The sequence below is a fragment of the Canis lupus genome, chromosome 13, assembly GCF_003254725.2.
Source record: "Canis lupus dingo isolate Sandy chromosome 13, ASM325472v2, whole genome shotgun sequence".
Lineage (NCBI taxonomy): Eukaryota > Metazoa > Chordata > Mammalia > Carnivora > Canidae > Canis > Canis lupus.
Genome location: NC_064255.1, coordinates 27,258,411 through 27,281,033, shown reverse-complemented (window position 1 = coordinate 27,281,033; position 22,623 = coordinate 27,258,411). Strand labels below are relative to the sequence as shown.

Sequence of the window (22,623 nt, the reverse complement as noted above, 5' to 3'; positions counted from 1 at the left end):
CTCACTGCTGTCCCTGCAACGGAGGGAATTAACCCTTTAGAAGGGGACTTCTTCCCAAAGCCACAGATAGGGCTTCTCTCTGCTGGTGATCCTTCTCCTCTTGGCCGCTCCTAAGAATCCCCTTCCTTCCTTCCGAAGCATTCAGATGAAAAATACCAAGTCCCCAGCTGTGCAGCAGTCACCTGAGAGCTTTTTGCAAACACCAATTCCCAGTCCTGGGGAACACTGTTTTTGAAAAGCTCCCAAGGTGATGCTGATTTGCAGCTTGCCCCTCTGGGGACCCTCCGCCCCTTCCTGCCCTGGAGAGGCTCCAGAGAGGATCCACCAGAGGATCCTAGGGCTGTAGCAAGTGGATCCCCGTGGGAGGGAGCAGGAACAGATGTGCAGGGGACTCCGTGCTGGGAAGGACGAGCTCTAGGGTGATCCCCTGCACCTGCTCTGCTCCATGTCGCCCTTCTCTGTCCCTGCTCGGCCTGGCAGTGCCTGCTTCCTCTGTGCTGCTTCCTCCCTGTTCTGTGACCAGGCTGGATTCCTGCACCTGGCATCGCCCATGCCCCAGTGACTGGCACACTATCTTCCAGTCGCTCCGTGCCCCCTGCCCCGTGGTACCTCCTGATGGAGGTACAGCGCTACGACAGGCCTCGGACAGAAAGCAAATCATGGCGAGCCCTGTGGGACAGCTGTGGCAGTTTAGAATCTGATTTTAAACCTGACAGGTATTTTGAAGACCTGCTTGAAATGATTCCTCTTCGTTCACTTTTGGGGATCAGAATCAAATTCTTCATAGTATTTTTTACATAAACTTGATTTAGCTGCTTCTAAAGAAAGCCTGTTTCTTGAAGTTTAATGGGCCAGCCACTTCCTCGGTTCCTCACTTACACTGGCCAGAGTGCAGGTGCTCATAGCCACCTGTGGCTGGTGCCGCCTTACTGGACATTGCAGGTGCAGAGCACCTGCGTCATTGCAGACAGTTCTGTTGGACAGTAATGAGCGCCACTGACCACATGGCACAGAGAGGGCTCGGGGCCCGGCTGTACAGCTGGGCATGGCTAGAGGGAGGAAATTGTGAGCAGGTTCTCTGACCCTGTTGGTATCCACTGCTAGAGTGACCAGCCGACCTGCTTTGCTTGGAACAGAGGGGTTTCCCGGGACTCGGGACTTTCCTTGTAAAAGCTGGGAAATTTCCTGGTAAACTGGGATGGGTTGGGGTGTTCATGACACCATTTCCATGTAGGTGTCACTGCTGTGTCCGGGTCCAGGACGCAGAGTTTGGCAGAGAGTCACGAAAAGCTCAGAAGGGAGCTAGCGGAATAGGTGATGGCATCATTCAGGTATAGTGAGAGGAGTGCTCTGGAAAAGGGGAGCCTTGGGGTAAGGTATACCCAGCAGGGGTCCCTATCTGAATTGAAGGCTCTATCAATGGGTATACCTCAACAGAGAGAGAGAGAGAGAGAGAGAGAGAGAGAACACACACCTGGGAGGCAGTTAACCAGATGAAAGAGTCTGGAAATGGGAGGAAGCTAAGTGACCATCCCTGTGCAGTGAGCAGTGGGAAAACTCACGCGTGACTCTGCTCTGATCCTACTGCCTTCCCTCTAGCTTTCACGTTGTCTCACCTATAGAATCGGGGTTGCACCAGATACACAGAAATCATACTCTGCGCCTCTGCCAATGTCACTTTTTCAAGTAGATAGTGATATGTCTTTAAAGGCGACATATCCTTACACAGTGAATATGTTTGATAATCTGCTATTTGGGGCACATGACCTTTATCTTGCCCTTCCATTGGTGATCGGCTCCTCTTTTCTCTGCTTTGATAATGATTGGGCCAGAGCTAGCCTGAAGGGTTCAGGTTTAACTGAGATGCTATTAAGTCTGGCACGCAGTGGTCATTTGGTATAGAACAGTTCTTTTCCTTCCTTCTGCTTTTCCTGCTCCTCTTCCTTCCTGCCTTCACGCTCTGTTTCTTAAATTAATGCCATACCGGGTGCACTTCTTGAGAAAGAACGACGACCACTTAATGATACAATGTACAGGGATAATTAAGGTTATTAAAGAGATGATTGGTTAAGACTCCAAAATATTTGTTTTGAACATTTACCAACGTTCTGAGCACCCTATGTAGTCTCTCTCCCCTTCCCCTAAAATATTGGAGATTTCTCAAGGTTAGAGATTTGTCCAAATTCATCACTTGGACAGAGAATTGTAAGTACTACAGTTTTGTTAAGAACACTTTTAAGTATGAGTGATGGATCATGGCAGTATGGAGAAATGTTAAGACATGGATGCATCTTTTCATAAAAAAGGATTTCATTTATTTGAGAGAGAGAGAGTGAGCATGCATAAGCAGGGGGAGGGGCAGAGGAAGGAGGAGAGGCAGGCTCCCTGCTGAGCAGAGAGCCTGCCCTCTTGGGGCTCATGGGGCTCAATTCCAGGTCCCTGGGATCACACCCGAGACCTGAGCCGAAGGCAGATGCTTAGCGACTTAGCCACCCAGGCATCCCGACATGGATGCATCTTAAGCTGGGAGAAATGATGAGGGAAAGTGTAGAAGCCATGTTTGGATTCCATCCTGTTTGCAGAATATGATCCTGAAAATGGTCTGTAGCTCTAGGAGAGAAGGGATGCAAAGGGAAATGGTAGTTAATAGGTCGTGTTGCTGAGCATGATCTTTGACAGAGAACTGCCCACGGTGATAGTGATATCTCCCCAGATCCCAGGCCGGGGGCTGGGAGGAAGGTGGCATCTCAGGGTCCTTCCACAAAGAAGACCTCAGGGGGCAGTATGTGAAAGAAGCTCTAGGAGCCTGTATTCCTCCAGGGGGGCAGTATATGAAATGAAGCTGGGCTACTTTTTTGGGTGGAAAAATCCAAGTCAGATAATTTTTTTTTAAAGATTTTTATTTATTTACTTATTCATGAGAGACACACAGAACGAGAGGCAGAGGGAGAAGCAGGCTCCCTGCGGGGAGCCCAGTGTGGGACTCGATCCCGGGACTCCAGGATCGCGCCCTGGGTGGAAGGCAGACGCTCAACCGCTGAGCCACCCAGGCATCCCGAGAATTTTTTTTTTTTAAAGTAGGCTCCACGCCCAGCGTGGAGTCCAACACAGGGCTTGGATTCATGACCCTTGAGCCAAGATCAAGAGTCAGATGCTTAACTGACTGAGCCACCCAGGCGTCCCCCCTCCCCAAGCCAGAGAAATTTTGTAAACTTGTGGACCCTAGAATCCATTATGCTATCTCAAAAGAATCCTAAAATAATGTGTGGGTTTCCCATCAGGGTGGTGAATGTGCATTGGAAGTCAGGAGTATTTTGTATGTTCTGTGGTATTAGGATTGTAGAAAGTTGATGTATATTGAAATATGTAGAACCTTATCTTTAATATTTGAAGTTCATTTTGGGGGATAAGGCATATGTCTGGTTTTGCAAGTAAGAGCAATACTGCTGAAGATAGTGGTGCTGTTGTCATGTAAGATTTCCATAGCTAATTAGTGCTAGTTATGATGAGGAAATTAAACACCTGAGAATGTGTTTCAAGGGACGTTTCTCCCCAGTACGTTAGCTGCCTTTCTGGACTGCATCGTTGGCAAGTAATAATAATAATACAGATTGACAGAGCCATGGAGAACCTGGTTAATAGGAAGGGATATATTCTGAATGGATCGAGGAACAGTTTAGAAACTCCAGCATGGCGGAGGGCTCCTCCAAATGCATTCATGTCCAGCTTGCATCTTTGACGCTTCACAGTTCTGGAATGGTCCTGCAGGAGGTGGCATCCACTGTCATGTGAGTCCGGGAGCATGTTCTCTAGGGATCCCCTGCAGCCCTGTGACAGTGGGAATCCCAGATATTGCAGTTTTTCCAACAACAAAAACAAATCAGCCAAGACAAGCTGGAATCACTTGCACAAGGCCTTTCCCACAACCCACTCACTAGTAATTCAGTGCTGGGCCGACTCCGGTGACTTACAGAAGTTTTAATGTTCAGGTGATAGGAATGCCTGGTTCTCTCAAGTGTTATATACACTTAATAGTATAGAAACTAAAGTGAATAGGGGTACCTGGGTGGCTCAGTGGCTGAGCATCTGCCTTTAGCTCAGGGCATGATCCTGGGGTCCTGGGATTGAGTCCCGCATCAGGTTCCCCGCCGGGAGTCTGCTTCTCCCTCTGCCTATGTCTCTCATGAATAAATAAATACATTCTTTTTTAAAAAAAGAAACTAAAGTGAATACTTCTACTACACAAGATGCCCATCACCCTCAAGGTGCTTATGATTTCAATGAAAGAGCCAAACGTTGGGTGGTCATAGAGGGGGTGTAGGACGAGGCATCAAGTTCAGGTGGTACACTTGAGGGAATGATTGACGTGAACTGCAGTACTTCTCTTGACACTGGTGTCCCCAACCGTTACCTCCTTGTTTCTGATTCTCATTCAGGCCAGGTGTCCGGGGCTGCCTCTGTGACCCCGTCCTTGTGTCTCATGGTCACCCCGTGGCTTCCACTGTTAGAGCCCTTGTCAGGCAGTGTTGCAGGAGCCAAGCGTGCTCGCTCCCCTGAATGTGAGGTCTTCCAGGATCTCTGTCACCCTCTTCATCTCTCTTGCCCCTCTGAAGCTTGCTGGCCTGTGACAGTCAGGGCTGTATTCTTATCCTGAGAAGCCAAGCCATCAGAGCCAAAGGCCCTTGTATGATCACTTTTGACCTTGTCTTAGGGCTGCTATAACAAAATGCCACAGACCGAGTTGCTTATAAATAACTGGTTTATTCCTCACTGCATGGAGGCCGGAAGCCCGAGATCAGGGTACTGCCATAATCAGGTGAGGGCCCTCCTCTGGGTCCTGGGCTTCTCCCTGTATCCTCACACAGTAGGAGGGGTGAGGGGGCGGGGTCTCTGGGGCCTCTCTTATAAGGCCACGAGCCCCATCCCCCTTTATGACCTAAGCACTTCCCAAGAGCCCTGCCTCCTTTTTTTTTTTTTTTTTTTTAATATTTTGCTTATTTGGGATCCCTGGGTGGCGCAGCGGTTTGGCGCCTGCCTTTGGCCCAGGGTGCGATCCTGGAGACCCGGGATCGAATCCCATGTCGGGCTCCCGGTGCATGGAGCCTGCTTCTCCCTCTGCCTGTGTCTCTGCCTCTCTCTCTCTCTCTCTGTGTGACTGTCATAAATAAATAAAAAAATATTTTAAAAAAATTTTGCTTATTTATTTGAGACACAGAGAGCACAAGCAGGGGGAGCAGCAGATGGAGAGGGAGAAGAGGGAGAAGCAGGCTCCCCGCTGAGCAGGAAGCAGGATGCTGGGGACTCGATCCCAGTACCACAGGATCATGATCTGAGATGAAGGCAGATGTTTAACCTACTGAGCCACCCAGACGCCCTAAGGCCCCACCTCCTGATACTGTCACATGGGATATTAGGATTCCAGTGTGTGAATTGAGGGGGGGATACCCAACATATAAAGAAATGCACATCATGATTCTTTTTGGATATGTGTTTTCAGTCCAGCTGGTTGAAAACTTGACATAGCAGACGTTTGGAGGTGGGGGGCAGAGGGAGGCAGCATGCGGTGAGGAGCTCAGGTGTAGGCGACAGGAGGGGATGCTGACCAGTGTGAATCCTGGACGGGGCACAGCAAATCCTCCAGCATAGCTGCCGAGGTCTCCTGTGCTCTGCACAACGAGCACAAGATGAGGACTGGCATCCCAGAGCCCAGGCAAGCTGGAGCTTTGGAAGTTTTCCTAATAAGCACTCCTTGTTTGGATTGAGCAATTTCATTTCTTTTTAAAAACAGATTTGGGGGTTCTCAGGACTGAGGGGTAATGTGACTTTGTGAATCCTCTTCCTCACTCAGGAGCCAGTGTCAGGCAAGTTGGATTGAGAGACCATTTATAACTAATTGCAGTGTTAGCATTTCCAAGTAACTATGGAAACTGCTGAGCCCTCACGTAGCTTTTTCTGGGCGGATAAGCCAGCTAGCTACCTGTGCAATGATCACATTTATTTATTTATTTATTTATTTATTTATTTATTTATTTATTTATTCACAAAATCACAGAAAGCATTGATTTGCTCAAAAGTTTTCATAAGTTTTTGTAAAATATCATCCAAATATTCTTTCACATTATTGTTAAGTCCCCTGAATACCATAAAAGGCATTTCGGCTTGCTTTAGAATTATCATGAATTCTGAATAATAATAATTATGCTAAATAGCTAACATTCGTCGAGCATTTGGTTTATATTAGCCACTGTTTCGAGGGAAAGTTTTATTAAATAAGTGATTAAGGGTTGTTAGAAATATTACAGAGCTCTTGTAATTGAACAGGATTATGGGTATGAGTTTATGATTTTATTACCAGGGATAGAATGAATCATGGCTAAGAAAAAACAGCAAGTGATAAACAAGCCAATCAAGTTATAAGGTGAATTCACTGAGGAGAAAGAGTAATTATTTCAGTTATTTTTTGGTGCTTAATTAACATTTATTAAGCATCCTCTGGGTCACAGGCACTGTTAGGTACTTTTACATCTGCTATTTTATTTAATTACGAGGAGTTCTTCACTTCCAGATAAGATTTCCCATGGGCTTCTTTTGACTAATGAATTTTTCTAGCTGGTCCTGCTCATACATTAAGTCACCTGGGGAGCCAGAAAACTGCGGTGGTGCCAGAGTGTCATCCTTAGAGACTGTTTGATTGTACAGGGTTGGGACCCAGCAGCAGGATTAAAAAAAAAAAGAAAAAGGTTCCTCCCTCTGCCACGAACTCCGGTTAAATCGGCCGGAGTGATGAGAACCTCTGTGTCAGACTATTGGAGATTTTTTTTTTCCACTGGCAGAGAAATATTGACTCCAGCTCTTCAGCAATCATTGCAAACTTTGAGAGTCGTGTGCTACGCCAAGTGAAATAGGTGAAACACCTGTTTTCCTTTGTGTCTTCCCTGTGAACTGGGATGTGGGAGGTATCAGGGTAATTGCTGAAGGAAGCAGGCCAGAAGATGTTGCCCTGAATGTCTCAGACCCAGAATGTCCAAGTGCCTTAATCTGTCCCTGGGTTGTGCTTTGTGGTGTTTATCATGCCAGTGACTTGTTTTTGTTGTTGTTGTTGTTGTTTCTAAGATGTTATTTATTTGAAAGAGAGAGAGAAAGAGCAAGAGAAAGCACGAGCAGCGGGGAGAGGGAGGAGCAGGGAGTCCAATGTGGGGCTTGATCCTAGGACCCTGAGATGATGATCTGAGCCAAAGGCAGATGCTTAACCAACCGAGGTATCCAGGCGCCCCTGTTTTTTGTTTTTTGTTTTGTTTTGTTTTGAAGGAAAAAAAAAGGACTATTTAGGGAACTTCTACACTAGAGGTAATTCCTTTTAATGAAATACATACATATGTATGTACAGTACGAGTACAGATCTGTGAATAAAAAGTTTCAGAGGACACAGAGAATTATGAGGAATATTTCTGGTGGAAAGGATTATGGGTCGGAATGACTTCTTTAAACATTGTCTTTGATGTCATAGTGAAGTTGTTTAACATCAAAACATTAAAAAAAATCGGAAGGAATTAAGTGGTTTGGGGAGCTCAGCTTTTCTTTAAAAATTGTTATAGCCTGAGATCACATAATAGAGAGTTAACCTAAAAAAATGATCCATAATCAAAAACATATCCAGTCCCTAAAAAAAAAAAAAAAAAAAATTCATGGTCATCTTCATGGAGAGATTTGCTTCAATGGGAATTTTCAGTTCTGCGAGAAACCAACCCCCAGGAGTCCTGTGGTGTAATTGGTGGAGAGAAACAACAAAAGCTTCCATTAGTTCTGTCAATGTGAAGCATTTTGCTTGAAAACAAGTTTTCTGGTGGAGCCTTCCACTTAAGAATGTTGTGTCCTTTTAAAAACATTATGGTGCATTTGCTAAGAGAACTGGGGCAAGTCAATCACTTTTTGGGGCCTGGGGTTCTTCTCTGGTGTAACGAGGAGATCGTCACTGTCCAGGAGAAGCTTCACTGAGCCGCAGAGTTGTCTGTAGAGCAATGGGGGAGAAGCATCGAGGTGGCCACTCTGGGCCTGTGGGTCTCCTGCCCTGGCCTCAGAGCTGCTGGGGGTGGTGGTGGTTGGTGGGGGCATCTGGATGTGTGTTTATTTGCAGAGAGGATCTTTTCAAGGACCTATTATGCATCAGGTGCTAGGAACAACAGGATGACCAAACTCAGTGTTAGCCCTCAGAGAGCTTAACATGTCCTGGAGGAGGCAGGTAGGCACACAGGTAATTCCAGCATTTCTTCAGCGAGGCCAGGGGCTGGGTGGGAAGAGGGGGTCAGTGGGAACACACACTGCCCCTGTGAGCTCTGGGTGGTTCTTTTTATAAACAAATGACAAAGAGAAGACAGCTCCCTCTTTGAGTCACTCTGCCCAGCCACTCCTGAGGAGAAAAGAAAGAGGAAGGAGGCGGGCCCACGTGGGATGGTTGGGACTTCCCTGGTGCCCTGGCTTGGATCCAGGGGTTTCTGCATGCTGATATAAGGGCTGTCAGGGCAGGATAAGGACCTGGGCTCTCAGAAGACCACAGAACCAGCCCTTAGGGCTGGAGGGACCTCAGGAGGTCACCTGGTCCAGGCAAGTTACCCTGGCGAGCCCCACACCTGTCTTCCTACTGCTTGTGCTTGACCATGTGAACCAGCAGATTAGCTGGGGGCCTTTGCATGTGCTGTCCATCCTGCTTGGATCCCCTCCTGCCTGGACTGGGGCAAATTCTAGCTTGTCTTTTCATTTTCAGCTTAGATATCACCTCCTCAGGGAAGCCTTTCTTATACCCATTGCTGGCCATCCCCTGCTGAGCTAAGTAAATGCCTGTTTCTGTGATTGCCCAACACTGTGCTCACCACCGTTGTCCGCTGTTCCAGATTCCGTTGTAATTGCTTGTGTGCCTGTAATTGGCCCACTAATCCATGGAAGGTCTTGGCTGGCTGGGATGGCTTAATTCCTGAAATTACCTCCATGGCCAAAATGCTTGGCACATCATGGGTGCTCAGTATATAGTTCTTGAAAGAAGCCGTCTTCTCACTTTCCAGCAGAGGCTACAGGAGCTCAGAGAGGTTCAGTACCTTTCCCAAAGTAACACGGCTTTGAGAGCCTGAGAAGGGGCTGGAGCCCATGGTGTGACTCTAAAGAGGAGACACGATGAAATCTGGCTTCTAGAGCACAGTCCAGGTTCTCTGCCTCCACCATGGAAGTGAAAACAAGTCACTCTTACCACTTTCCTTCTAGGTGAGCTGCATGCGGTCTCATGGGTTTGTCTCCAGGTGATACAATGGCTAGCTTATGCTTTGTGTTCTTAAAACAAAAAAAGGGTCTTGTGAGAGTTAGAGCCCTTTTCTGATTGCTAGGTCCTTTTTTCCCAAGAGAACAACTTGGTTCCATTCTCTATTTTGTAAATCTGGTCATTAATAAATAAATAAATAAATAAATAAATAAATAAATAAATAATCAATCCTTCATGTAATGGGAAGACCTAGAGAGAGGAGTCTGGAGAACTGTAGTCATGATGTGTGTGTGTACATGTTTGTGTGGGTGTGGTGTGCACACACTCCCCTGCAGGGCATGGGGCGTGTTGCACACGTTCAAGGGCAGAGTAACTGTTTCCATGGTTCTTAAATTAGCTCCCCTCTTTTTTTTGGCACCAAGCAGTCCCATAATCATGGTTTAAAAGGGAATTTTAGGGGCACCTGGGTGGCTCAGTGGTTGGGTATCTGCCTTCAGCTCAGGTCGTGGTCCTGGTATCGAGTCCTGCATCAAATTCCCCACAGGGAGCCTGCTTCTCCCTCTGCCTATGTCTCTGCCTCTCTCTTTGTGTCTCTCATGAATAAATAAATAAAATCTTAAAAAAAAAAAAAAAAAACACAAACCTGTGCCCAGAAGCAAAGGAGAGATGACAGGAGTGTCACAGGCGGTTGACGTGATCAGCCCACAGTGTTCTCCTACCACAATCAGGCTCGGCCCCCAAACCTGTTGTGAATAAAGTGGGGGCCAGTGGAGTGGCTTTCAGTGCCCAATGAAGAGCACAGAGAAAACACTAAGGTAGCTAAAGATTTAATGAAAGTACAGGCCAGAAAAAGGCATTCTGTTTCTCTCCTGTGCAATAATAAGGATGCCTAGATGCTGCAGACCTTGCTCCCATCCTCACACCAATGCTGGTGACTGCTCCATGGGATGTCGTTTAACTAGGGTCTTATGAAAATTCCCTTTGATTCATAAGTTTTTGCTGCTGCAAGAGATGTCCAGGGTGACAAGACGGTGTGCTATACATGTTTATTTTCCTTTCTCAGCCAAGAAGAAACCTAAAACAGGAAGTGATTCAGGGATAGAATGATTCAGACCAGATCAGACTCAAGATGGGCTGAGCATTTTGCTGGCACCAGGATAGGCTGTTGTAACTCAGAGTTCCAGCGTCCCTTCTCTTAGAATTCTGAATTTGAAAGGACATTGCAGCCCCACCCTCAGTCCCCAAGACCACAAAGTCCAGCCACATTGTCCTTCAGTCATAGGATTTAGATTTAGGTCTCTGCTCTTTACTCTGCTGTGCAACCATCAGCAAGTTACTGAACTTCTCTGAATCTCCTTTTTTTTTTTTTTTAATCTCCCATTTCTTTATTTGAAATACATAAAACTACTTTGAACATTAAGTGAGAAAAATGGTTGTGGAACATGCTCTGTAAACTTTAATGGTCCAAAGACATGGAATTTGGAGTAGTTATGTCCGGACTGATTCTCTGGTTTGAGAAGACTAAGAGTGGCTAGCATTTCCTGGGCGCTTACTGTGTGCTCAGGTCTGTCGTTATTTGCTTAACCCTTTGCTGTACCTCTGTTTTACAGGAGAAGAAACTGAGGCCTGGAGTTTGACTTAATCGTTCAAAGTTACCGAGTTGGTAAGTCACAGTGGATTTGACCATGGCTGTCGGCTTCAGAGCCTGTGTTCTTCACCACTTCACTGTGAAGAAGAAACTGAAGTGGATGGTAATATCAGGCCAGGACATGGATTTCAGTTCAGTAGAAATAAGAACCTTCTGCTCCTGTTGAAATTAGAATCCATGTGCTTTCTTTCATTTACTCCATGAATATTTAGAGAACCTACCAGGTTATCAGGTCAAACTATTAATTTAAATGAGAACTTTGGAGGGAAGGAGACACTCAGCCTCCTGTGATCAGTAGCAGTAATAATAGTTGATAGTTATTAAGTACTATGGAGGGGGAGACCCTGTGCCAAGAGCTTTGTCTGAATTACCTTGTTTAAATTGCAAGAGAAAGATGAGGTTCAGAGAAGAGAGAACCAAGTTCACTCCAAATGCGAGGAGTTGTCTCCAGCCGTTTGGGCTATCACACAATACCACAGACTGAGGGGGCGTTAAACAACAGAAACTTCATTCTCACGGTTCTGGAGGCTGACAAGTCCAAGATTGAGGTGCCAGCAGATTGGGTGTCTGGTGAGGCCCGCTTCCTGGTCTCACAGATGGCCATTTTTTCCCTATAACCTCACGGCAGAAAGGGTGAGGGAGCTCTCTGTGGCATCTTTCATCAGGGATGCAAATCCCATTCTTGAGTCCATCCTCAGGACCTAATCACTCCTGAAAGCCCCACCTCCTCACACCATCCCATTGGAGGTTAGGTTTCAACATAGGAATTTGGCAGGGACACTCATAGTGGATGGCAGAGGTACAGCCAGTGTTCACATCCAAGCAGCCTGGCTGGAGAGCCAGTGCTCTTAAATGCTGGGAGGCCCTTATGGAAAACCAACCTGGTGAGGCTCTCCATGCCCTCTACCCCCTCCAGGCACTTTGTTTTTCTGCTTCTTCTGTTTCCTTGTCATCCTTATCTCCTAACTGGCCTGTCTTTCACCTGCTAGCCTCTGGAGAACTTTAGCCGTGGAATGGAGATCAGATGGTAGGACGCTGTACATCAATCTCTCATGCACGCGTGTAACTTTTATGTTAATGGAGTTTTAACTTACATACTGTAAAATGCACAATTCTTTTTTTTAAAGATTTTATGTTTAAGTAATCTCTGTGCCCAACAAACTTACAAATCCAAGATGAAGCGTCACATGCTCTACTAACTGAGCCAGCCACGTGCCCCTTGATGAATTCTTAATATGCCACTCACCTTGTCCCCACCTACACAGGGCATTCAGTATTCCCATCTCTCCAGGACATTTTGTTAATCCCCTACACAGTTAGTCCTGCCCCAGGGCTAACCACTATTCTGACCTACAGAAGTCCCACATCCATCATATAGATTCCTGCTTCAGGCTTATCCAGATCCAAATATACTTACTCAACAAAAACAAAGCACAGATAAAAATAACACTTTAAATAGCGTGGGTGATCCTGTCATTCCACCCAACAGGCGTCTCTCTTGGAGTGAGTGTGAATGAGAGACAGATCTGCTGTTCCTTCTGTCACTCTTTGTTCCTATGGCTTTTTAGAGTCTGAGCATCTTGTGCCATCAAGTGTGTTTCTTACATTTATAGATTTTAATTATCCTACAACACAGCTTGGAAATGCAAGCCAGCTATTTCTTCTAGTGCTCAACCTAAGAAACCAAATCCAGTGCTGAAGGGACACTGCCTTTGTTGGAGGTGGTTTTTCGGTCTCTGCTGTGAGATCTTATGGGATTTTTCAAGGAGAATTTTGACTCCTTTCAGTTTTCATATCTGTGCTGACTTTGGAAGTTAACCCTTGAGTAAACTGCTCAACTGTTGTAATGTGGATGGAACTCAAGCATGGGTAGGTTGTTACATTAGATTTGGAGACGTCCAACACTCTGCCAACGTGGCGGACTATGCCGATCTGTATCTTTCCTGATATGAACACAGAGTGGGCTGAAACAGAAGATTTGCGCCAAGGGGAGCTCATCAGAAAAGGGATTCCACTAGTGTCAGAAATGAAGAGAGAAAATTATGCCAAGTGGTTACATGGTCTGAAGCTATGGCCATAGGGTCTGGGTGTTCCAATTTTAATGCTACAGTGGGGCCCAAATAAGACTTGGGCTCAAGGTGGAATTGAACATTGGGAATGTTAAACATCACACTTCTTTATGCAGAGAGGCTAGGAAACTTTCACTGTCTGGTGAAATAGAGAGGAAGCTTGCCTTGAGTAGAAAAAGTCACCAGCAAGAAATTAAAAACCATATGTAGTTGTGGAATCTACATTTTTATTGTGTGTAAGATTACGAGACCCCTCCAGCTGAGAAATGCACATAAAAGCTGGCCGAGTGCCATGGAAATTCCTAGCACAAACACAGAATCACCCCATAAGGATATTCAACAACCCAGACCTAGCAGGCCTCCCACATAAAGAACTACTTCTCAGGATAAGTTCACAATAAAACAATACGAGCTGTCTAGGAAATGGACTGCTTTAAGGTGGAAGTAATAGAACCATCTAAAAGAGGCTATAAAATAGCATATTTAAGATAATTAATGGCTAAAGATGATATTAAAAAAAGACGTAAAGAAAGATGAAAAAGAATAGGTTGATTTGTAAGGTGACCAAATTCAAATGAAAAATAGTCGTCGAAATTCAAATCCCACAAAAGGGTTAACTGACACATTAGATGCAGCCAAAGAAATAATTAGTGAACTGGAAGACAGTGGGAATAGTTGACATTTGTTACATCCTTAGTATGTGCCAGATGCTAGTCTGTATGCATACATGAACTCGTTTAATCCTCAGAACGAAGTTATGTGGAAGACATGGTCAATATCACATGTATTTTATGGATGGGGAAGCTAGGGCATGGTAGTTTATGCCACTTGCCTGAGGTCACACAGCTAGTAAGGATGGACTGGGATTTGACCCCAGGCTGCCTAGTGTAGTCTGGAGTCTGTGTATGTAATTATTATGATGTAGATTATCCTCAAAAATAACCACTAAATAATAAAGATATGGGAACACACAGAATAGCAATGAGGTGTAGAAAGAGAATGAGAAGAGATTGCTTATGTTGAAACAGTGGGGAGAGGCAGTATTCAAAGACACAATAAAGGGGAAAAAAAGATGTCACAATGATTTGAAGTCCCTTCAGATCTTCTCCAGTCCTTAGGTTCCAAGAATTTGTGACCAAGTCACCAGAATTTGTGGCTCTAAGGAAGGTGGAAATATTCAAAGAAGGATGGCAGAGGCTCAGTTTCCACTGTCGTATGCATTGATGTGCTGATATGTTTGAAAAAGTTTCTCTGGGGGAAAAAAGAAGCCTTGCTTTGTAGCATTTGCTGATTTCTATAGTATAAATACTTCCTATGACCAGTTTCAAGCTACCAACCTCATGTCCCTGAACCCAGAATTGGGAAGAGATGCGCCCACTCAGCTCTCTTGAGCTGGCCTGAGCCGGCTTCAGCACACCAGTGGCTCTGATGCTCATTCTCCTTTTAAACTGTGATTTCTGGGTTGTGCACCCTGGGGTGAAACTTCTAGGAAGTAGTAATGTCATGTGTGATGTCACAGGGGCAGGGAGAAACAATGGGACAAGAGTGGAGCTCTGGCCACCTTTCTTCTCTTGTATTTAAAAAAGCAAAACATTTTGTGAATGTGGGTGGGGAAAATAGCATACATATCCCACTATGGGGGACAGTGAAAATGAGTATAGCATCTTTGTGGTTTTTTTTTTTTTTTTTTTTAAGATTTATTTATTTTAGAAAGAGCGTGTAAGCAGGGGAAGGGACAGAGGGAGAGGGAGAGAATCCCCAAACAGACTCTCACTGAGTGTGGAGCCCCCATGCTGGGCTCAATCCCATAACTCTGAGGTCATGACCAGAGCTAAAATCAAGAGTCAGACATTTGACCTACCGAGCCACCCAGGCACCTGAGTACAGCATCTTTGAAGAGCAGTTTGGTACTATCTGCCATTTCTAAATGCATGGCCCTGAATTCAACTTCAAAAATTTGCTCTTATAAATCTTATCTTTCTTATAGTCACACATGGTGTATGTGAAGATATATATATAATGTATATTCATTTCAGCATTGTTTGTAAGACAAGACCCTGGAAGCAGCTGAAATGTATGTTGGTAGGGGATTGATTGACTCAATTGTGGTATATTCTTACAGTGGAATTCTGGGCCACTGTTTAAAATAGTAGCTCATGGGACGCCTGGATGCCTCAGCAGTTAGGCCTTTGGCTCGGGTCATGATCCCAGGGTCCCACATTGGGCTTCCTGCATGGAACCTGCTTCTCCCTCTGCCTGTGTCTCTGCCTCTCTCTCTCTCTCTCTCTCTGTCTCTGTGTCTCTCATGAATAAATAAATAAAATATTTTTAAAAAAATAAAAATAAAAAATAAAATAGAAGCTCATGTATACTAAGAAGGGGTAATCTCCAGGATACATTCTTTTTTTTTTTTTTCAGGATACATTCTTAAGTTAAAAACAAAAGACAATATGCAGAAAAGTGTATGTGGTGTGTTCCCATGTGTGGGGAAGAAGCACAAGATAAAAGTGTGTCTCTCTACACTCACTGACACACATCATGTGCTTGATTATACGTAGATTATTGCTGGCAGACACCAAGAAAGAAAGTGGTTGTGGGGAACACTGTTTACCCCTTGGTGGAAAAGCTTAAGGGATTGGGGTCTAGAGTGGCTGGAAGATGTCTTGTTGTAGATCTTTCATATTTTTTTTGAATTTTAAAGCGTAAGCATATAGTGTCTTTTCCATTAAAAACAAACTAGTTAACAAAAACGTCACTTCGGGAGCTTTTGACATGAAAGCCCCTCTCATTTTTAGAGATTGGCAGACCCCTATGTGGTTGCTGATCTTGGGTTTAATGAGCGTATGCTGAGTGCCAGGCACACCCCTGAAGTTTCCAGCTCAGTCCTCTCGCGCCTGTACACTGTGGGTCTCTCTGTTGGAAGGCTCTGCCCAGACCCTAGCAGCTGCCCAGTGAATGTGTGATCCACGGAGGTCTCATTTGCAGGAGAGGGGAGGAGAAGTCTTGGTGCAAAGTCATGTGGCATGCAGCAGAGGAGGTGAGAGTCACAGTAGCCTTTCAAGTGTTTGAGAGCAGAGGTGACCCAGCTGCTTCTCAGAAATCAGGTTATCTGGAAGGGCTCTCAAGCCTTTCTCCGTCTTAACACTAGACCCTGGCACTTCTCTTGAGACCACAAGGAAGTGTTCTTTCAGTATTAATTTTTCCATCTTTAGGACTCTTTGCTCTGGAAAGTTGGAGTTGTGTTTATGGACCAAATGAATCGCTGATGTGTTTAAGTGACAGCAAAGGCTGGGAGAATTTGTCCTGCGGTGTCCTTTTCTGAGTCATTATTAATCTTCCCAACTCTTGTGCACGCATCATTAGAGGGCTAAAGGACTCTAGCTTTGCTCATTTAAAAAGGCCCCCTTCGGGGCTTTTCTTAGCGAAATAGATGTTCCCAGAGGTGCTTTTACTCTTGTTTCCTGCAGCCAGCCACATTTCTAACCCATCACCAAGCATTTTATGGAACCAGATGCTTGCTCTCTTCTCTCTTATCATTTGGTAACAAATGCAGTAAACAGGTTATTCATCTCCAGAGGGCTATTGTTACGATGTTGTGATTTGATCAACAGTAATCCAAATGGCCAAGAGGACTGGAGCAAAAAGTTTATAGCATGGAAATCACAAAAACTGACCTGAGTATTATTTAAGGGTGTGACATTGTAGCAGATTAAATTCTTGCCAGCAAGGGCTATTTGACAGCGGCACTTTGCTGTCTCTCAGGAGGCTGTGTTGTGGGCTCAGAGAGTGCCCTTAAGTACTTTAAGTGTCACTGCCACTGGTGTGATGTGTCGTGTAGTGGTTTTAGTTTACTGGGAGTGGATGTGTATCAGCAGTGTCCTCCGGACTCCCCAAGTGGTAATTCTATCTCCCCTGCCTGACTGCAGATGCAGAGGAGGTTTCAGTGCTGTTTCTTGTGGGAGGCTTTTCCGGGCTCCCCCCTCATCTAGGCTCCTCTTGTTCCATGGAATATTTAATTAAAGCAGGTATCTTCCTGGTTTTAAACAACTGCAGTTGTTTGTAGCTGAATTCAGACTGAATGCCAGGCAAGGTGGCCAGGATCATCTCACTTCCTCAGCATGAGCCAGCGTGCAGCATATGTCACAGCCCTTCAGAGTTCAGGAGCCGGGATTCTTCTGACCTCCAAACTTGAACTGGCTTCTGCAGAAAGGGGATGCATGCCATTGGAAAGTCCAGGGATGGAAATTCAGGCGTGGCTTCAACCGTGTGGCAAAGGCTTTACACAGTTTTCTCCATCCCTCAGCATCACCTACCATTTCTTTTTGGGTTATGGTGGCAAGATGGGCATCAGCGCTTTGAGCAGAAGGAGAAGGCCACTTATCCAACAGTTTAGGGGAAAGTCCCAGAACTGAGCCTCCATGTTTCTGATTGGTCTTATCTTCCCGGACCAATCCCTGTCCTGGGCAAACGCGATGCTCCGATTGGCCATCCCGGATCCAGCCTTGAAGAAGCTGGGGTCTGCACCTGCCCGAGCACCAGGAGAGGGGAGGTGGATGTTCCCCCAGGAAAATCTGGGAACCGTTTGTGCCTGAGGGTGGGAGTGGGTAAGCGAAAGCAAGGATGTGCAATAGGGTAGGTTTTTAACCAGTGTTTACTCAATGAATGAATTAACGGGTGAATGAGCAAACAGGAGCGTGCTGCTGCTTCTGTGAGCTGGTTATACAATACCCGGAGTGAGGCTTTAACAGATGGGAGCCTTTGCAGAGAGGAAGGTTAAAAGAGAGCCTTGAAATCAAGTCCTGTGAGGCTGACATTAAATTAGCTGAAATATTTAACGAGATAGGAGACGTGGGAAAGCCGTTTCCAAATGTCTCAAGGGCATTCCTAGAAATAGAACCTTTGCTGGGTCCCCATTCTATGTCTTAGGTGCTGGGCTAGACACTTGTATTGGCATCACCCCGCTTTTGTCTTCATTTTATTTTTATTGGGCAGTCCACGTATGCTTATTAAAGAAAATCTAAAAATGCACGCAAAAGGGAAAAATAAGTGCCCTCCCATAATCTTACCCTTGAAGGCTAATTGTTATTAATATCTTGCTATATACACTGTCAGCCTTTTCTCCCTGTTTTGCAGCTGCGTTAAAAAAAAAATTATTTAATCTTGATATTGGTGCTTGTCAGAGAAAGAACCTGTGGCTCATACCAAGGCCCGAGAATCCTTGGGCCAGAATGCAGTCCCCATGTGCCAGCCTCAGAAGTCCTCTCTCATTTCTGGGCTTCGGTTTGCCTGCTACATAACCAGCAGTGTGTGCGCTAACAGGATTTTACTATGGTTCTATTCTGAGAATCCTGATTTCATCACTCCTTGTTCATCCACTCACTCCTTCATTCATGTACTCAGGAAATATTTCACTGGGTGCTGGAGGTGTACCGGTGAATGAGGCAAGGTGAATGTCCTGCCCTCCTGGAGCTAAGTGTCTAGCTGAGCTCCACCTCACCTGCAGATGGTTAGATCAGCAGCCCCTGGGGGATGTGCTGGGACTGCCAATTGCTCTAGTCCCCAGCCTCTTAGGAAGCAACCAGCAAAGCAAAGAGAAAGCACCATTGCCAGAGGCCTAGTTAATATATGCTCTCTGCCCAAGATACCTCTCCTAAAGGGAATGGGTGTATGTTGAGAGATGGGATGCTCAGGATATGCATTACCTGTCCTTACCCTCCCAGGCCTGGCCCTCTGGGTAATCTGGGGTTTGGCCTATATTATGTACATACGATGACCCTGTTTTCTTAACCCCAGACTAGAACTCACGGTATGAAGCAGGGTTAGCCAAACAGAAGGAAGAAAATAATTTATTTCTTGAATGCAGCCGTAGGTATTTTTGCATGGCTCTCCTTGCTTGGGAAGGTAGGTATCCTCTTTTTGCAGGGGAGGATGCTGAGGCTCAAGTGGATCTGTGATTTGAGCTCAGGCCTATCTGATGGCTCCCAGTCCTGTGAGCTCTCCCTTCATGTTCCTCTGATCCAGATACATCTGAGGAGTAGGACTTTAAAAGTCTCTGAAATTCTGGGTTATTTGGTAGTTTCATTCCATTCACCTATTTAAAAAAGTATTTATTGAGGGCCTATGTCCAGAAACTGTTAAACCTGGGATACCAGCTGACCAAGACCAATGAGGCCTCCTACTCCCAGGGAGTCTGAGTTAAGTCATTGGCAGGGTGATGATATTTCTGCATGCTCCCTTGCTTGATGATTTATTGAGCCATGCACGAGGATGTATCAATCAGGATGCTTTGAGTTGTAAGGGACAACTGGATCATTGAAAGGAGTGATTCACATAACCAAAAAGCAAAGAGGTGGGATAGGTTTCAGGCACATTCTGATCAGGGCTCCGGCTTCATTTCTCTGTGACCCTCTGGGCTCTGCACTTGAGTCTGTTGGCTTTGTTCTCAGGTTGACTCTCTTCATAGTAGTGAGAGGACTGCTAGCAGGGCTTCTGCATTGTTCAACACCAGCAGACATCAGGAAGGATAGGTGTGTTCCAGGAAGCACAGAGGAGAGCTGTCCAATGTGGTGACCTGGCTGCTGGTTCCTCTCAGACCACATGCTTGTCGGATCACATCCAGGGGAGGAAGAGCTACCATCGTTCCCCAGGGCCATTGAACAAAATTCCTGGGCTTCCCTCTGATGGGATCATCTCAGGACACCTCCTTCTCACTCCATCATGGAGGTAGAGGAAATGGGATGACACATTGGTTTAGACCAGTCAGGACTCCTCATCCCTGGAACTGTCAAGGATCCGGCTTGCTGGGAAGAATAGAATAGATGTTGAAGAGGCAACTACAGTCTGTAAGGGGGCAGTGTGTACGATGTGGGCATAGGAAGATGAGTGAGGTCCCTTCTCTTAAAAAAAAAGTCTTTCTCTCAAAAAGCTCACATTCTAGTGAGCTTCCTGAGACTTTGGCAGTGATCAGAGGAAGGGCATTTACAACATTTGAACCCTAGACACTTTCCATGTTTCCTTAGTCAGTTCTTATAATGTCCTTGTCAAGTAGGTATTTCCATTTCACAGATGAGAAAACAAGTTCAGAGAGGTTAAGTCACTTGCCAGCAGCCGCACGCCGAAGAGATCAAGGTGTTTTGAAATTGTGCATCCTGTATTCCTTCCTCTCCTTTTTGTCATGGTTGTAGAGAAAATACATCATTAACAGAGACCCTACAAAGGTTCATCTAATGACTCCTACAATAAGCAGGGCCTTGGGAGTAGTTACTGCTTTTCATTTCAGGCTTTTATTAGCGGAATTCTGTGTGCTTTTTTTTTTCTTTAACCAACTCTAGATGGGAGGAAAACTCTTCTCTCAGGTCCAGATAAGCAACCTATAATTGAATGAGCTTCTGAGAAAGGCAGAACCATTGTCAACTCACAATGCATCAGAAGAGATGGGTGCATTCAGATAATTTTACAAAAATGATTTCTCTCTCCTTTTCACTTTGCTGCCTGAGGCTTCCATTTGGTTTTAAAGTAATAGAGTAACTATTATGTAATCCGATACAATGCTGCTTTCCCCTGGGCTCAGGTTAACTCATGTGTTCAAAATACAGGATATATTTTTGGGGGAGGAGTTTATGTAAAGCCAGTGTGATTCCTAAATTAAACTGCCAAAACAAGGGTGTACGAGCCCGATTTTCTGGTTCTCTCCAGACTCTTGCAGAGATATAACATCCAACAGAGCAGACGATGGTGTGCTGGTGGTGAAATGTCCGTGTTCTCACTGCCTCCTGCACCTACAGTGCATGTCTTGGGCTTTGCTGCCTGTTGAAAGAGCACTGGTTGGTTTGTAGATAGCCTGACCTCACTTCCACTCAGCTGGACATAGTTTTGTCATGGGAGAAATTAATAAAAATGGAGAAATCAAAACGGTGGTTGGTGACACGCTGACACCTAAGACTTTCAAGTTAGATGCTGTACTTTTGGAGTTCTTGTGTCTGTTTTCCTTTTTTAATTTTTTTTTTCAGGTTATTACTGATAATAATGAATTTACCTATATAAATTTCTACTAAGTTGTCTGCCATGTTTTGGGTCCTGGGGATAGAGAGCCGACCAAAGCATAGTCTCCTTTTTTTTTTTTTTTTTTAATTCCTCCCTTTTAAAAAAGATTTTATTTATTTATTTATTTATTTATTTATTTATTTATTTATTTATTTATTTATGAGAGAGACAGAGAAACAAAGAGACAGAGAGGCAGAGACACAGGCAGAGGGAGAAGCAGGCTCTATGCAGGGATCCTGATGTGGGACTCGATCCCAGGACTCCAGGATCATGCCCTGGGCTGAAGGCAGATGCTCAACCCCTGAGCCACCCAGGCATCCCATAGTTTCCATTATTATAGTCTTCATTGGGCCTCCTCTGGAAAGCTCTCCTCCCAGTCTATCCATGCCAGTATATATATGTTTTTGGTTCTGCTTTACTCTGGGCCTGGCTAACTTGTTAAACTGGACTTTGGCAAAAGAGTGAAATAAAAAAGAGGAAACAGAAAAGACCTGATGGTAGATGCATAGGCTCGGGTGTCCAGAGGGATTGCTGGGCTCATCTTGTTGACTCTAGACAGTGACTACCATGGTTGTCATTAGGACTAGTATGTAGGATTTTTTGTTACTACAGTGTAACCTAACTCATCCTGACTGATGTGATCACCACTATCAGAGAGGTGGCAGGATTCATGGAACCTGGCCAGCTTGTGCATGCACCTCTTTGAATGCATGCACATGCAAATATATAGAAGTATAGATATGAATCTGTTACCTGTATGACAAGTGGTTCTCAAACTTCACTGTGCCTTAGAATCGCCTGGGGATCTTTTAAAATTCCAAAGCCCAGGACATAGTCTAGATGAATTAATTCACCAATTCTGAGGGTAGGACACAAGCACTAATAGATTTGAAGCTCTCTGGGTGATTCTAGTTTGCAGACAAGTTCAAGAATCACTGGTCTATGAGAATTATAATAACATTGCTGGGTTTGTTTGTTTTGTTTTAAAGATTTTATTTATTTAGGAGAGACACACACAGAGAGAGGCAGAGACAGAGGTAGAGGGAGAAGCAGGCTCCATGCAGGGATCCCAATGCGGAACTTGATCCTGGGTCTTCTGGACCATGCCCCGGGCCGAAGGCGGGCTTTAAACCGCTGAGCCACCCAGGGATCCTCGACATTGCTGTTTTTATTTGAAGAGGAATAGGGATAGTGATAATGCCAGTGGTACTAGCCATCGTTATGATTTCCTGACTGCTGCCTATCTGCCAGGCAGTATCCTGGGTGTATAACAAACACTGTCACATCTAATCCATACTGCAGTCCTGCCAGACAGCTTTGTAGGTGGCTGGATAGGGAAAAAGGTGGGGGGAGGGTCATATCTTTTAAACTGATGTCAGCTACAGAGCTGCTTAATCCAGATGGTCAGGTATAGTCCAGAAAGATGAAGTTGTTGGGTTGATCTTGTCGACCCCAGAATAACCACCGTGGGCCTCATTGGGGCTGAGACTCAAGGGTTGTTTGTTACCACAGCATAACCTGGCCCATCCTGATGGATGCAACCATCCTTTTAATAACCACAGTGGATTCAGGAATCGATATGCAAAAGCACATTTTGCAAAGTTATAAATTGAGAG

At 45.2% G+C, this 22,623-nt stretch overlaps 1 protein-coding gene across 7 annotated transcripts in view; it reads left to right on the top strand.

The window, feature by feature from the left end:
- Positions 1-22,623, top strand: part of CYRIB (CYFIP related Rac1 interactor B) — a 147,405-nt gene that overhangs the window by 33,346 nt on the left and 91,436 nt on the right. For all 7 annotated transcript variants that reach the window (XM_035716470.2, XM_035716081.2, XM_025451016.3 and 4 more), the window contains exon 2: positions 10,858-10,910. The gene's annotated coding sequence lies outside the window, so the exon portion shown is untranslated. The remainder of the gene's footprint in view (positions 1-10,857; positions 10,911-22,623) is intronic.